The sequence below is a fragment of the Tupaia chinensis genome, unplaced genomic scaffold (assembly GCF_000334495.1).
Source record: "Tupaia chinensis unplaced genomic scaffold, TupChi_1.0 Scaffold149383_1, whole genome shotgun sequence".
Classification (NCBI taxonomy): domain Eukaryota; kingdom Metazoa; phylum Chordata; class Mammalia; order Scandentia; family Tupaiidae; genus Tupaia; species Tupaia belangeri.
In genome coordinates this window covers 1,718,225-1,735,626 of record NW_006209227.1, presented here as the reverse complement: position 1 = coordinate 1,735,626, position 17,402 = coordinate 1,718,225, and the positions used below count along the sequence as shown (strand labels likewise).

The window sequence follows — 17,402 nt, the reverse complement described above, 5'->3', positions numbered from 1 at the left end:
GCAGGAATGGGGAGAGAGCACTTAGGTTATAAACTTAAGCTATCCTCCTGAACATCCCGTAAATCATCTACTGAATATAGTGAATATATTGGACATATGGACTTTCCTATACACGACAAGGGCATCTTCAAAAAGTTATGGAAAACATGAATTACACAAAAGGTGTAAACAGATTTCAATTTTGGGGGCATCAAAATCAATTCACACTTTAATTCCATTTTCCATGAACTTCTTGAAGTACCCTCCTATATGTGTATGAAATGCACAAAATGGACAGACTAGAAAGGTGCTGTGTGAAATAATTACTTATACGGCTTGAAGAACGCTTCCCGGGCAGAGAGACCCACAGTGAACAATCAAGCACAGAGCTGAACTTGCTCCAACTGGAATGGACACTGACACAACTGCACTATGCCCTGTTGACTGTGACAGCTTGAGGCACAGGCATGTGATCCAAGGAGATTTATTCTGAGTCTTTTCTGAGGACTGACAGGGATTTCAGGAAAGAGGACCTCCTGCCTGGGATCTCAGACACTCAGGACACACACAGAATCCTGGCACTGCCAGAAACCATCTTTGTCTCCCAGTCATGCCAACATAGAAAACAACAGGCCTAAGAAATGTAGGGCAAATCCCGACGACCTCATTCGAACTCGGATCCAGCTGAACTGGACTCGGTCTACTGGTAGATTTGCATTCACGAGCCAATCAATTCCCTTTCGGAGATGACTCACCAGAAGAGTCCCAAAGGATACCCACACTGACTCAGAGGAGCTTATGAGTACATTACCATTGGCTCCTTTGGTTGCGTGGCTGAGAAATCCTAAAATATCACACATTTTATCTACCAATTTTGTAGCTTTCCTCCTAATTCTTCTTCACTGGGGAATGACTCTGCCCTCGGTTTTTCAATGGAAAAATGTTTAAACGTGGGGTGCTTTTTTAAAATAAGGGGAGCTCAAGCCAGGAAGAGAACTTAAGACTCTCCATTCTTCCTCTGGTCTGGCACGGAGAGACCACCCTCCTTGGGATTGTCCTGCTGATCCTGGAACACCATTGCATCAGGGAACACCTAAGTCCACCCAGGAGAGCCCAGCTGCTCTGGGGTAATGCAACAGACCATTTCCCATAGAGCAGAGGGCTGTCTACAAAGCTGAGAGGACCCAGCAGGGCTCCAGGGTCAGCTGCCTCGTTCCAACAGTCACCAGCTGTGCTGCCGGGTCACCGGGAGCACAGACGGCTACTCTGCCACGATCGAGGAACTCAACCCCAGGGGACGTGGCCAAGAGCCTCAGACGGCTCAACTTCCAGTTTTGATATTTCAAGTATCTAAAACCAACAGTTGGAGAAGGTAAAATAAAGTATATTCTTTTGAAGTCAGAATTATAATATATTGGCCTATCAGGTAAATATTGACAAAAGGAAAAGAGAGGGGATTATTACATCATGATATAAACCATAATTTTCTATTCAGTCTCTGTGTTGTTACTACACATGAACTTTCTGTCCTTAGTCAAAATTGACAAACTGACAAAGAGTTCATTAGAGGAGATAAAACACGGGAGAGGCCAACCAAAACATACTCAAAAGGCTTAACTCTCACTCCGAATTCCCAGGCGAGCCTCTAAACCAGCAAAGAGAAGCTCTCTTATTCTGTGCTTTGGACCTTTTTTATGGAAACCCTAAGTAAATATTTTATTACATATATTTACATAGTGTGAACTCGCAGAACTCCTGAGGTTGTGGCGCTCAGGTTTTTACTCTATGAAAGGGAAAACATAAATCCGAAAGGTTACATAGGATACACTGTCAAACCATTTAGGATGAGTCTGATGTTGGAAAAAAATACTGTCTTTCACATAAACGTATTCTTTTAAAATTAAAAAGAATTTTTTTAACATTAAAAGTTTTATCTGCTAGGCTAAGGCGAGTCACGTGAGTTCTGCAGAGCATAGAGGCAGAGAGAGGAAGGGTCCCCCAGTTGTCACTTCTGGCTCACTGTGCCCAGGGCCCACAAACTTTGCTGAATACAAATACTACTTTGAATGAACTTGAGAGGACGTTGGCCCTGCTTCATCCAACTGAAACACAAACAGAATCTAAGCAGGAGCTTAGAACCCTCCCCAAAGTCAGCCTCCCAACCCGTGTAGTGGCCTCACAACTGTCCCTGCCAGGCAGCCCCTGACCTACCTCCAGGGCGGGAAGCTTACAGCTTCTGGAAGCCACTTGCTCTACTTGTGGGGAGCTCTGGCTGCAAGAAAGGATCTGCGACACATGGAAACAAAACGTCTAGCGGATGCCATCACTGGGCATCCAGAGGTGGCAATCCCTTCCTTTAAGGAGCTAACGGGGTCTAATGGGGCTGGCAGGTACACCCACGTGATGACAGACTGACAGGACAGGGAAGTTTCGAAGGAGCCCAGAAGCTAATTGAGCTTTTATCCATCACAGCATGTGGCATGCTCTGAACTCTCTAAGGACTATATGAATAGAATATTGACAATCACAGCCATAAGGTGATAACCAGGAAAGTAGAAGTGAGCGTTTTTTCCTTTTTTTTTTTTTTTTGAGAGGTTTCTTTTTGCTATAGGGCGCGTGCGCTCACCAGAGAGACAGAGAGAAACATAGAGACAGAAAGCGAGAAATCACCCCCCAGGGGGGATGGTCACTCCGCAATCCCTTCTCCTCCATTCTCCTCTCGGGATCTTGGGCACACAGGCACATGCGCCCGGCGTGAGTTTTAAGCCACTGGGTCCGGGACGTGAACTGCGGTCGACTACGTGGGAGTCCAACGACATAGCCATTACGCTAACTGCTCGTTCCCAGAAGTGATCGTTTTTCAAATGGCTCCTCACACAACCTAATTTGACAATAGCCACACGAACTGTATTGTACAGAGGAATTATCTGAGCTCAGAGAGGTGCCAAGTCACCTGGCTAGTAAGTGATAAACCCCAGATTCAAAACCAGGTTGGACTCAGAGCCTCTGCTCCTTTCATTAGCCTTCCCGACCCCGTCACTGCTGCCCCAGGACAATAACTCCTGATTTTTCATCTCTGCAGGCCAGGGCCCAAGTCCCTCCCTAGTGCTGATGACCTGAAGGAAGCCCCTTTTTGGCCTTGGATTTCTGCATCCTTACTCCCAGCCACGCCCTAACTCTGCAGGTTCTCTTGATTCTCACTGTCAAGCCCCAGAACCCCCTCATATCAGAGCCGGATTATCAAACAACCACTGAACCATTAACTCAAGTTCTACTTCATTATTCCAGTAAGTCCTTAAAAATCTAGCAAGTCTTTTCTGAATTTCTAGCTTGCAGTCATCTTTAGCTGGTGGCAGAATGACCATCCCAACTAGTGCCTAGAGTGGGGACTACCAGGCTCCTACTTATGGTAGGTGGGGACGTGTCAGGCATGTGGGGACATGTCAGGCATCCCTTCCCAGAGTGAGACCAGACCTGAGTCCCTTAGTGGGTCCCTTTACTAACTGCTGAGACTAGACAGGGGGACAGAGGCTCTTCTTGGTCACAGGAGGACACTCCTAACAGAAAACTGTGTTGCGATAGACTGGTGGTCTGTGTCCCCCAAATTCACATGCTGAAAGCTGACCCCCCAGTGTGATGGTATTTGGAGGTAAGGCCTTTGGGTAAGGTGAATGGGGCTAGCACCCTGATAGGAGATCCCAAAGGCCTCCCATCCCTTCCAGCACGAGGGCATGGCAAGAAGGCAGTAGCTCTGAACTAGAAAGTAGGCCCTCACCAGATACAGATCTGGAGCAGCTTGGTCTTGGACCTCCCATCGTCTGGAAATGTGAGAAATAAATCTCTGCTATTTGTAAGCCACTCTGTGGTATTCTACTCTATCAGCCTGAGTGAACGCAAGTGAAGTCTGGAAATTTATTTTTTAAAGAGACAGGGTGTCACTATGTTGCTCAGGGTGGCTTCGAAGTCCCCAGAGTAGCTGGGGATAGAGAGGCACACCAGTACACCCAGCTGGAACTCCTTTTAATTCAGAATGCTGAGGAACAACGCTCCTATATGTACCCATCTGCAAAGAACAGCTATTTGTGCAGGTCCCTAATGACCTCTGTGCCTAAGGCACAGAAAGAAGGCTGGTGGGGTGGAGGGAGGCCAGCGAGATGAACAAGGCCTGGAGGAGAGCTGCCCTGCTGAGTCAGCATGAAGCCTTCAGATTTCTATTTCAAGTGCAACAGGAAACCATTGGAGAGTTTGGAGTTAACGGAGCGTACCATACACTTCCTCGTTCTGCCAGCTCCCTCATCTGCATCCCGAGGTTCTTGTCATGCAGGCTACGGTCACGCTGAACTGAAAATGAGCCTGAGACCACTGCGATCTCTCAGGAACGGACGGCAGACAAATGAATCACTCAGTGAAGTTTAGAAAACAAAAGTTGATGACAAGAAGCAGCATGACCTGCTGGAGAGCCGACGGACACAGCAATGTGGGGTTCCCAGCCCTCAGACTGGACTCTGTCCGGCCTATGATGGGAGCATGAAGCGCTTGCTTGAGTCGCCTTCAGCCCTGTGGCCAGTCTGCTAACAACATGAGCCTGAAGAGACAGGGAACAGAGCTGTGCAAACCGACAGCCTACCCAGCTGAGATGACTGAGACACTGTGGCTGAAACAGCAGCAAAGGGCCTTGCTTGGGGCAGCTCTTCCAGCCCAGGGGCAGGCCCCGGCCTGCGTTTGGTCCCACTGAATGTAGAGATGGACTCAATGGCTGGAAAGAACTGAGCTTGGCTCACCTTTGGCCTCATAGTAAAGTTTCTCTTTTATTATTTATTTATTTATTTATTTATTTATTTATTTATTTTTTGGAGATTATTTTTTAAAGAGACAGGGTGTCACTATGTTGCTCAGGGTGGCTTCGAAGTCCCCAGAGTAGCTGGGGATAGAGAGGCACACCAGTACACCCAGCTGGAACTCCTTTTAATTCAGAATGCTGAGGAACAACGCTCCTATATGTACCCATCTGCAAAGAACAGCTATTTGTGCAGGTCCCTAATGACCTCTGTGCCTAAGGCACAGAAAGAAGGCTGGTGGGGTGGAGGGAGGCCAGCGAGATGAACAAGGCCTGGAGGAGAGCTGCCCTGCTGAGTCAGCATGAAGCCTTCAGATTTCTATTTCAAGTGCAACAGGAAACCATTGGAGAGTTTGGAGTTAACGGAGCGTACCATACACTTCCTCGTTCTGCCAGCTCCCTCATCTGCATCCCGAGGTTCTTGTCATGCAGGCTACGGTCACGCTGAACTGAAAATGAGCCTGAGACCACTGCGATCTCTCAGGAACGGACGGCAGACAAATGAATCACTCAGTGAAGTTTAGAAAACAAAAGTTGATGACAAGAAGCAGCATGACCTGCTGGAGAGCCGACGGACACAGCAATGTGGGGTTCCCAGCCCTCAGACTGGACTCTGTCCGGCCTATGATGGGAGCATGAAGCGCTTGCTTGAGTCGCCTTCAGCCCTGTGGCCAGTCTGCTAACAACATGAGCCTGAAGAGACAGGGAACAGAGCTGTGCAAACCGACAGCCTACCCAGCTGAGATGACTGAGACACTGTGGCTGAAACAGCAGCAAAGGGCCTTGCTTGGGGCAGCTCTTCCAGCCCAGGGGCAGGCCCCGGCCTGCGTTTGGTCCCACTGAATGTAGAGATGGACTCAATGGCTGGAAAGAACTGAGCTTGGCTCACCTTTGGCCTCATAGTAAAGTTTCTCTTTTATTATTTATTTATTTATTTATTTATTTTTTGGAGAGGTTTTTGCTATAGGGCGTGTGTGCTTGCCAGAAAGACAGAGAGAGACAGAGAGACAGAAAGTGAGAAATCACCCCCTGGGGGGATGGCCACGCCGCTATCCCTTCTCCTCCATTCTCCTCTTGGGATCTTGGGCACGCATGCACACGCTCCCGGTGTGAGTTTAAGCCACCTCGTCCGGGACGCAAGCCGTGGTCGACTACGTGGGAGTCCAGCGACATAGCCATTATGCCAACTGCTGGTCCCAACAGTAAAGTTCCTCTTACAGGTGGGTAAGTACATCCCCTCCGACTCCGGTGCAAACACTGGCTGGGTTTCTAGGTAAAAGGGATGCCGATGTTGTCTAGTTCCGTTGGTATTTCCTTATGTAATCTCACACAAACACTGACCACCAGTACAGCTAGCCACGGCAGTACTCCACGGCCATGGCCTGGTAATGGCTCGAGGATATTTCATGAACTTAAAAGGAATCAAAGTGAACCAAAAAAGCCTGGGACAAGTATTGGACTGCAATGTGAGGAACCCAAGGAAGACGAGCAGGCTGAGCAGGGTGCGTTCTCCAGTCCCCTAAAGACCAGGACTTGAAAAGTCTGGATTTCCTTCTTCTTCCTTTCTGCTATTCAGCAAAGGGTTAGTGAGGACCTTTCACTGCCAGCTCTCTAACCGGTGAGCTCCCCTCTAGAACTAAACAGCCTACAGAATCTTTCCCTTCATACACAGGGCTCTATCAATCTGCAAGGACTCAGCAAAGCTGCCCACACAGCAGTTTTTGTCGTGTTCAATCTCACTCTCAGGAATCTCCGTTCAAATTTTTATGAACAGCATGGAAGAGGAACACCCAGGTAGTAAATTCCACTTCTGCCATTCCAAATGATTTGAGCAATGGCCTCCTTCATTACTAGGAAAGAGAATGAGGAGTGAACATGTGGGGCTGGCACGCTTAGTGCCTGGGCATTTCCAGGCATTTCAGAAGTGAATGGGGGAAGCCCAGGCCAGTACACAGGCTCGTGAGGTACTCTGCAGGCAGGCGGCCAAGCATCCAGCCCTCCTCAATGCCAAACAGCGAGGTCCACAGGGCTGTGAAGGACCCTACAAGGACCCTACAAGGTGGTTACAGAGGTAGCAGGTCAAAGTAATGAGGGCTGGAGGTGGGGGCTGGCACGAGTGGGATGGGTATAAGGTGGGATTAGGCATGGCTGAGGGTTGCAGGGGCTGGGCAGTGAGAACAGGGCTTCATTATACTCTTCTATTTCGTGCATGTTTAAAATTCTCCATCCAAAAACTAAAAAAAAAAAGCTAGCAGTGTTGTAGCCAAGGAAAGAAAAGCTAAAAAGGACAAATCCAGTAAAATTAGCTATAGAGTTTAAAAGAAACACAAGTTGACAGAGGCAGAAGGAGAAGGTTACTACCTAAAAAAAACAGACCAAAAATGTGCTCAGCAATGACCTCTGGATGCTGAAGACACGGAGATCAAGATCAGAAATCGGATCATCCTGTCTACATTATACCCACTGTAACGTTCCAGTTTTCAAAGGCTGGAATAGCTGCAAGGATAAAAAGTAACAAATAAAAAAAGCAAAGCTGGCATAAATGTCTGGGAAGAAATACATGAAGATGGTTTTCTCTGAGTGGTAGGATTATGAATTTTCTTTCTGCTTGTAGATACATTCTAATTATTCTGTGATGACCATGAGAGATAAATGTTACCTGGTCAACAATCTTGAATTCGGAAAGAGAACCATCCAAATGCTGTGTCTGTCCCAGCTGCCTCCTCGCCCTGAGTCTCGAGCACTCCCCAGGGAACAGCAGCACTGGGCAGGGGTGGCCAGGGGGCAGCCAGCTCACCTGACGGTCCTCCTGGAGGACTGTGTGACTAAAGCACCCTGTAGGCAAGCCCTCTAAAGGTGAGCTCAGCAAATGAAGTGGGAACACTCCTTCTGAGCAGGAAACCATGATTTTCATGCCAGAAATGTGACTCCACTGTGTGACAGCTTGCGGTATTTGTTGTCACCACTTTTTGTTTGTTTTGTTTTTTAGAGAGATTTTTTCTATAGAGCATGTGCACTCACTGGAGATATAGAGACAGACAGACAAAACGTGAGCAATTGGAGATACAGAGACGGACAGACAAAAAGTGAGCAAGTGCCCTCCCACCCCCGGGAGGATGGTCACACACATTTGTGGATTTTTCTATTTTTCTAAGGCCTCTGTTAACAAGATATAACTATTAGCCTCTTACAGCCAAATAGGTAAGTGGAATTCTCAACAAGTTTTAAAGAATTATTAACATTCAGCAATGTTAGCCATGTCACCGTTACTTAATCCAATCCTAGCCTTCCTTTCACTTGGAATTAAAACACCTTTTACATTCACCTTGAATTTCAAGAGGCAAAAACCCACTGCTCTATCTCCTGGTAACAAAAAGCCTTAATAGCTTTTCTCTGATTCTGGAGATACTTTGGGGGTTGTTGATATTTTCTCACTATGCCCAAACAGTTCTTGGATCTAATTACTTATTTTCATTAACTTCTTTGCATAAAGGAGAAACTGTTTTCTGATCCCTAAGACTTCACCAAAAGTTCTACTCATAACTAATGAATGCGTATGATATGAAGCCTCTATACTGGCTGCCCCACAATGATAGCATATTAACTACTTAACTTTTTAAAGCTCTTTGCATGAATTAACTTAGTTTTCCAATGTTAGAGATGGATCTCTTTCTAGGTCCAAGAAGATCCGGGCACCTTGCATCAAGATCTGGCTCTAGAGCCACATGGTGGCATGCTGGAAATGTAACACTCTGCAAGGCTGGGCTACGTGAGAAGGTCCCAGGATCACATCTCAGGCCTTCTCTTCATTCTCCTCTTGAGATTTTGGGCATGCACTTGTACATGCTCAAAGTGTGTATATATATATATGGTTTTTTTTTTGAGAGTGTTTTTTGCTATAGGGTGTGTGTGCTCACCAGAAAGACAGAGAGAGACAGAGAGATAGAAAGCCAGAAATCACCCCCCAGGGGGGATGGTCACGCCGCAATCCCTTCTCCTCCATTCTCCTCTAGGGATCTTGGGCATGCATGCACACGTGCCCAGCGTGAGTTTAAGCCACCGGGTCCGGGACTCGAACCACGGTCGACTACATGGGAGTTCAACGACATAGCCATTACGCTAACTGCTGGTCTCATGCTCGAAGTATTTTTCAAGCCACTGGGTCTGGGACTCAAATCACACAGCCAGACGTGTGGGCTCCAATGCCTTAACCCCCACAACACCTGCTGCCCTTAGAGCCTGAGCTCTTAATCACTACTTTATGGGAATTCAGCCATAGCATTAGGTACTTGGCAAGCTTTACCCTGCTTCTTTATCAACCCCTATAGGTTATGGTTAGTCTTAATTTAAAAGTCTTAAAAGGATTATACATTTATTTTCCAGAACACCCATTTTTAAGACAAAGAAGTAGAACAGAGCATGATTTTCAACATAAATAATAGTGACTCCATTGTGGGGACAATAAGTATTTGTTGAACAAAAACCTGGTCATATACTCTCATAACTATTGGTCACTTTCCATTTTTGAACTGTCAATATGTCAATTACAAAATTAACCCAATTTTTCAATTTTTTATAAACTGAGTTTTCAAATAGATTATTTTGAATTGCCAAATTTTCTAGGGTAACTGAAAAACAATGCTTTTTTATTCTGAGGTTTTATTTTTTTTTAATTTTTAAATTTTTGCTAGCTATAGGGCGCATGCACTCACCAGAAAGACAGAGAGACAGAAAGCAAGAAATTACCCCCCGGGGGGGGGATAGCCACGCTGCATCCCTTCTACTCTATTCTCTTCTCAGGATCTTGGGCACATATGCACACATGTCCGGCATGAGTTTAAGCCACTGGGGTCAGGACTCAAACCATGGTCGACTACATGGGAGTCTAGCAACATAGCCATTACGCTAACTGCTGGTCCCAAATACCAGTGCTTTAACCATCAATCCTTTATGGTTTTAATACCTGTGAGCAGAAAACCTCATTATATAATGTAATATATACTTTCCTAAGTACTTGTTAATAGCAGAGTATAATTCAATATTAATAACTTAAGATCTGCTATGATTTGAATGTGTCCTCCAAAAATCTGTGTGTTACAATTTGGTTGTAACAGTGTTAAGGAGGCAGAAACTTAATCTATGGTATTAAGAGGCAGAACACTTGGGAGGTGACTGGGATTAGATAAACTCAGCAGGGTGGTGCACCCGTGGTGGGTTAATGAGGAGAGGAGGTGAGACCACAGCAGAGACATGGGTACAGACACACCCGCTCTTGCTCTCTTGCCATGTGATGCCCTGCACCACCTCAGAACTCTGCAGAGATCCCACCAACAAGAAGACCCTTGGCGGATGTGGCTCCTTGACCGTAGACCAACAAAGCCATGAGCTAAATCTCTACTCTTTAAAATCACCCAATCTGTGGTTATTGTTAGCTATAGAACAGAATGAAGCAAGATACGAATATAGCTCTTTTTCAGAGTGCCTCAGAGGAGATCGGCTGCTTCAAGATGAAGCTGAATATCTCCTTCTCTGCCCATGGCTCGCAGAAACTCGTTGAAGTGGATGATGAATGCAAACTTTGTACTTTTTATGAGAAGCGAATGACTACAGAAGTTGTGCTGATGCTTTGGGTGAAGAATGGAAGGTTATGTAGTCTGAATCAGTGGTGGAAATGACAAACAAGGTTTCCCCATGAAGCAGGGTGTCGACCCACGGCCGTGTCCACCTGCTACTGAGTAAGGGCCATTCCTTTACAGACCAAGGAGAACTGGAGAAAGAAAGCGCAAATCTGTTCGGACTTGCATTCTCAACTTGGTTATTGTTTAAAAAAAAAAAAAGGAGAGAAGGATATTTCAGGACCGACTTATACCACGGTATCTTGGCAAAAAAAGCTAGCAGAATCCAAAAACTTTTCAATATCGCTAAAGAAGACAATGACCATGAGTATGTTATAAGAAAGTCCTTAAATAAAGAAGGTAAGAAACCCAGGACCAAAGCCCCTAAGACTCGGTCTTATGACCCCACACGTCCTGCAACACAAATGCCGACATATTGCTCTTAAGAAACAGCGTACTAAGAAAAATAAGGAAGAGACAGCAGAATATGCTAAACTATTGGTCAAGAGACGAAGGAGGCTAAAGAAAATGCCAAGAACAGATTCCAAGAGACGCAGGCTGTCCTCTCTGAGAGCTTCTGCTTCTAAGTCTGAATCCAGACCAAAAAAAAAAAAGATCAGACTATAAACGGCATTTATGTTTTGCAATAAATGCTGATGTTGACAATGGGGGAAAGACATCTTGTTCTCACGAGGTCCTCTCAGATTTACTGGTCACCTCTCTCACTAAAATAGAGTTAAGACCCTTCAATGCAATATCATTTATTGACCTGACATACAAAAGACACTCCAGGATTCCTTGATTAACTGAGTAATCTTCACAAAAGTTCTGTGGGGTAGTACTGTTAATATTCACATTTTCAGAGGAAAACATTCAGATCCAGAGAGGTTAAATGATTTGACGTGTGTCGCGTAGCCAGTAAATGCAGAGCCAGGATTAGAACTCTGACAACAAGGATCACTGTTCTTCACTATCATACCAGAGCACTACATGGCACAGCCTTTCCCTAAGGTGTTTTAATGATTATGACAACACTCGCCCTCTCTTAGCTTTCTGTTTCATACCAGTTCTATGGAGAGTTCATCACAATATCATATAATTCACTCAGTTAAAGTGTAAAATTCCATGATTTTTAGTGTGTGCATAGTTGTGCAACTATCACCCTAATCAATTTAGAACCCCTTCATCATTCCCCAAAGAAACTCCATTATCTGTTCAGAGTCACTTCCTCTTTCCTGCCAACCTTTCCAGTCCCAAGCAGCTGCTTACCTATCTTTTGTCTCTAGAGACATGCCTGCTCTGGACATCTCAGAGAAACAGAATCGTGCAAAGCAGCCGTTTTCACTTGAACTCTTCACCTCACACAGTGCTTTTGACGGCCACCATACTGTAGCTCATATGGTACTTCAGTTCTTTTCATGCATCAATACTATTCCGTTGCATGGATATACCATATTTATGTATCCAGTCATCAGCTGAGACTACTGGGGCTGTTTCCACCCTTTTCTGTACTCCTTAATTTTTTGGGGGGGAGAGGTTTTTGCTATAGGGTGCATGTGCTCACCAGAAAGACAGAGAGAGCCAGAGAGACAGAAAGCAAGAAATCATCCCCTGGGGGGATGGCCATGCTGCAATCCCTTCTCCTCCATTCTCCTCTCGGGATCTTGGGCACGCATGCACACACGCTTGGCATGAGTTTAAGCCACCGGGTCCGGGACTCGAACCGTGGTCGACTACATAGGAATCCAGCGGACATAGCCATTACATCAACTGCTGGTCCCATGTATTCCTTCATTTTTTAATTTTAGTTTTTATTTATTTAGTCTTAAGATGGGGTATCACTATGTCCTGATTTTCCTGCCTCAGCCTCCCCAGTAGCTGGGACTACAGGCACAACCATGCCCAACTTTTTTTTTTTTTGGAGAGGTTTTTGCTATAGGGTGCGGGCGCTCACCAGAAAGACGGAGAGAGACAGAGAGAGAAAGCGAGAAATCACCCCCCGGGGGGATGGCCACACCGCAATCCCTTCTCCATTCTCCTCTCGGGATCTTGGGCACGCATGCACACACGCTTGGCATGAGTTTAAGCCACCAGGTCTGGGCCTTGAACCACGGTCGACTACGTGGGAGTTCAGTGACATAGCCATCATGCTAACTGCTGGTCCCCCAACTTTTTCAAACAGTATCTTGCATGTTGCCCAGGCTGGTCTCAGTTCTCAATCTTTCCGCCTCAACCTCCTGAGCAGCTGGGACTACAGGAATGCACCACCGTGACCAGCCTTTAGGATGGGGCTGGAATTGGACTTGGCCTTCCATCTGGTCTTGGCCTAGTAGCATCATTAGGCATTATTATACCCATTTTATAGATCAGGGAATGTGAGGCACAAAGAGGTTAATTCTGTTCTCTGGAACACGGATGTGCCCTTCCCATTGTGTTGTCATACCTTCTACGTCTCTGGAGAAGCCTCACTAGTACATGCAGCTTTAGGTAGCTACCACTACCTTCAAAGCTGGGTTGTGTTTTTCCAACAACTGGCACAAATGAAGCTTAGCTCTTTTGGCTTTTCATATACTCAGTATCGTGGAACTGGAAGACACTTGAGAAACTGCCTAATACAAACCCTCATTTTACAGCTGAGGAAAGAACATTTCAGAGAAATCACAGACATGCCCAAATCTCCATGATGCAGTCAAGGCAGATGAGACAAGAACCCAGTTCTCCTGCTCCTAGTCCAGTGCTCCTCCCGGTATATCACGACCATCCCTCTTCACGCCATGAGTGTGCTGGATCACTGAGACCTCTTTACTGGCTTCCAAGGTTACCTCGGTGCCAGATCCTTGAGGATGCCTGCCTGGTGGGTGCCAGATTATCTTGGCTTTAATGAGCTGGGAAACTGGAACCAATCAGCAGAGCTGGAAGCAGATGAGCAGGCTGTGATCCAAATTTGGTTTAACAAGGTGCACTGAGACATCCATGAAAAAAGAGAATTTCCAAAGCTCAGACCCCACAGAAATCAGGCTAGCAAGATTTGAATGGAACATAGGAATAAGACTTAGAGGGGTGGAGCTGCCTCTCCACTTAATCTTTCCACTTAGATTCTGTGTCCTCAAAACAGGAACCCACTGGCAAGCATCCCAGAAGCCCACTTTCATGCCAGAGCCCTCGCACGACAATTCAGTTATTTGGATTTTTTGAGTCAAGGTACAACTCAGTAAAAAATGATCATGCAACAAGGACAGTTAAAATTGTGTACTCGCCTATGTCCCGGATGAATGAAGACGTGCACTTCCTTATGAGCGGACGGCTCTAGAGATTTTCCATTTCTCTTCCTGGGTTCATTATTAAGGCCCCTACTATGAAAATGAGGTGGTTTGGGATCAAGTCCTTGGCTTGCCTGAGATCAGCCTGAGGTCAGAATGCCCTCTGACATAAAGGTCTGTGAGAGGGGGGAAAAAGCTTAGCATTTCAAAACTAGGATTAGAAGTGACTTCACATGGAAGAGGCGCGTAGGAGGAACGGCACTGGGCATTGTGAAGATATCAGAGAAAAAGACCCAGAAATGTATTCAAGCGGAAAACTGCCCTGAAGTGGATGGAATTTTTCTTTTCCAAAATCTACTGGAAAGTGATCAGGGTTCTCTCTAAAACACAAAGCACAAATTTTAAACACAGTGTTTTTTTTGTTATTATTAAGTGTGCACATAGACGTTATTGTTAAGTTATATATGACATATGTGTCCGACAGCTAACAGACTAAACCTCCTTCCATGATTAAGGCTGAGCTGTCTCTCAGGGTACAGAGTTCGGTTTTCAGGAAGGGCGAGTATTTCTTTGAACAGGGCATTTCAGGACGCAACTCACTGCAGCAGATGAGTGAGGAAGGAGCATAATCCACCTGCTAAAATATACATATGGGGAAGGTAAATTGGGGGTTAAGCTTAGGCACTCTGTCAGAGATAAAGTCAACTTCCAAAAGACTAGGAAGGACCCGAGATGTAACCGCTGCAGACCAGTAGGAGGAAAGCTGAGAAAAAGAACTTAGGGAGAGAAGGATCGAGGAAAGGCGTGCTTGTGCACGAGGAGACCAAGCAGATGCCAGGTGCTGTGGAGCACAGATAGTTGTCAACAGGCATGTGTCTGTTCCCTTGGACCCGCTCGGAGGCAAGACAAGGGTGGAGCTTCAGGAGGCACACATGGTGGAAGGTTGTGGAGCTCTTCTGGCTGTGCTTGAAGCAAGATTCTGATTGTTAAGGCCTATTTCCTTCCGATGACCTAAATGACAGATTCCAGGATTCCACCTTTCTGTCTTTTGTCAATGGGGTGTTTGTAAGGGCCTGGGGTATAAGAAGTGCAAGTGTGGTAAGATGCACCATGCAGGGCTGGGGTGGGGGAGAACACACACAATGTAATGGTATCGCTCAGTCACCTTGCAGTTGGGTGTTGTGTGTGCAGCTTGGGGAGTTACTGGCCAGCTCTTCTGCCAGATGGCATAACCAGATGATCTTCTGCTTTTGCAAGTGTGCAGCTGGATGGCATAACCAGATGACCCTGTGCTTCTGCAAGTATGCAGCCGATTGGCATAACCAGATGACCTTGTGCTTCTGCGAGCGTGCAGCTGGGTGGCATAACCAGATGACCCTGTGCTTCTGTGAGCATGCAGCTGGTTGGCATGACCAGATGCCATGTGTGCCTCCTGAAGCTCCACCCTTGTCTTGCCTCCGAGCGGGTCCAAGGGAACAGACACATGCCTGTTGACAACTATCTGTGCTCCACAGCACCTGGCATCTGCTTGGTCTCCTCGTGCACAAGCACGCCTTTCCTCGATCCTTCTCTCCCTAAGTTCTTTTTCTCAGCTTCCCTCCTACTGGTCTGCAGCGGTTACATCTTGGGTCCTTCCTAGACCAGATGACCCTGTGCTTCTGTGAGCATGCAGCTGGTTGGCATGACCAGATGACCCTGTGCTTCTGCGAGTACGCAGCCGATTGGCGTAACCAGATGACCTTGTGCTTCTGTGAGTGTGCAGCTGGGTGGAATAACCAGATGACCCTGTGCTTCTGAGACATGCAGCTGGGTAGCATAACCAGATGACCTTGTGCTTCTGCGCGTGTGCAGCTGGGTGGCATAACCAGATGACCCTGTGCTTCTGTGAGTGTGCAGCTGGTTGGCATAACCAGATGACCTTGCACGTTTGTAAGCATGCAGCTCTCACACTGCCAGTGCAGTGTGCTTATGGCATAATTCTCCTGCAGTGGCTTGCAGAGCAAGGCGTGAGCCCATTCTTTCCTAAGGGGAATGAGCCTCCCTATGTTACTCTCCCTGGGAAGGAGGAAGGAGGAAACACCGAACGCAAGAACCAGACCCAAGGTCTCTTTCCAGAACCTCTGTATACAATTTTTCTAAGCTTATTTACTTATTCTATGAGTTAAAGAGAGGGGCAGAGACAGACACAGGCACGTCCAACAAGGTCTTTACTCCATGATGTACTCCCCAGCTTCAGTGTGGTTTCAGTAGTGCTTAAAGTGCTAGGCAAGAGATTATGGGATCACATTTAGACCCAAGGGATAACAAATGCTAGCAGCTCCAAAAGTCAGTGAGCAGAGAAGTGGCTACCCCAGGGAGACTGTCCCAACTAGGAATCCTTTCTCTACTGTTCACCTTTGGGAAACCAGGTCCTTCTCATTAGAGAAGGCAACTACCCTTTTGACGATCCTTTTCAGTAAAGGCTTTGGAGAAATCTTGACTCACTGATGGGTAGCCAGCAGGTCAGGATGGGGCACGGCTCAGAGTTAAGTGTCTCCTTGATGGTGGAAGGAAAATATTGATGTAAAACTCAAAAGTCCCAAGAAAAGGAACATTTGTGTGTTCTGTTGGAAGGTAATAATGGAGGTAAACTCCGCCTCGAGAAGACAGGTAACTTCTCATCCTTCAAGGCATGAGTAGAAGGCCTAGCTTCAAGTACATTCTGGTTTATGCCACTCATTTGGCCATTGATCCTCAAGTAGAGGGGAAGAGGAGGTAACTGATACTGCCAAACTTTACTGCTTGCTAATCTGGTATGAGTGACCTGAGATGTGTATTTAAATTTCCAAATGTGTTAAATTTTGTTGTTAAAAAATTGCAATTATTTCTAATTTAATTGTATTGTGATCTAAGAACATAACCTATATAATACTAAGTTTTAGAAATATCCTCAATGGTTAGACCAGCAGTTAGTGTAACGGCTATGTTGCTGGATTCCCATGCAGTTGACAGCAGTTCGAGTCCCGGACCCGGTGGCTTAAACTCATATGGGGTGTGTGTGAGTGCATGCCCAAGATCTCGAAAGGAGAATGGAGGAGAAGGGATTGTGGCATGGCCAGCCCCCCCCCCGGGGGTTGATTTCTTGCTTTCTGTCTCTCTGTCTCTCTCTGTCTTTCTGGCGAGCGCACCCTACAGCAAAAACCTCTTCAAAAATAAAAAATAAAAAGGAAAAGAAAAAAATCCTCAGTGGTTTAATACAAAGTCAGTGTTTGTAAATATTTTGTGCGTTTGAGAATAGTTGGTTTTTCCAATTGTGAGTACTGTAGAGAAGTGTTTTTTTGTTTGTTTGTTCATTTGTTTTTTTTCTCTTTTCTGAGAGACTTTGCTATAGGAATCTTCAGCTCACCAGAGAGACAGAGAGACAGAGAGACAGAAAGCGAGAAATCATCTCCTGGAAGGGGATAGTCATGCTATAATCCCTTCTTCTCCATTCTCCTCTCGAGATTCTGGGCATGCACATGTGTGCCAAGTGTGAGTTTCAAATCGCCAGGTCTGAGACTCAACAGCAGTTGGCTGTAGGAGTCCAGCACCTTAACCACGATGCCACCTGCTCGTCCCTCTAGATATGATTTTTTAAAGATTTATTTATTTATTTATTTGAGAGTTTTTTTTTTTTTTTTTTTTTTTGGGGGGTTTTTGCCCAAGGGGCGTTTGCCATCTTCAAAAACGAAG

The 17,402-nt window shown here is 46.0% G+C and overlaps 1 protein-coding gene across 3 annotated transcripts in view; it reads right to left on the bottom strand.

The window, feature by feature from the left end:
• DIS3L2 (DIS3 like 3'-5' exoribonuclease 2) overlaps positions 1-17,402 on the bottom strand; it is a 456,478-nt gene that overhangs the window by 123,143 nt on the left and 315,933 nt on the right. The window lies entirely within an intron of this gene.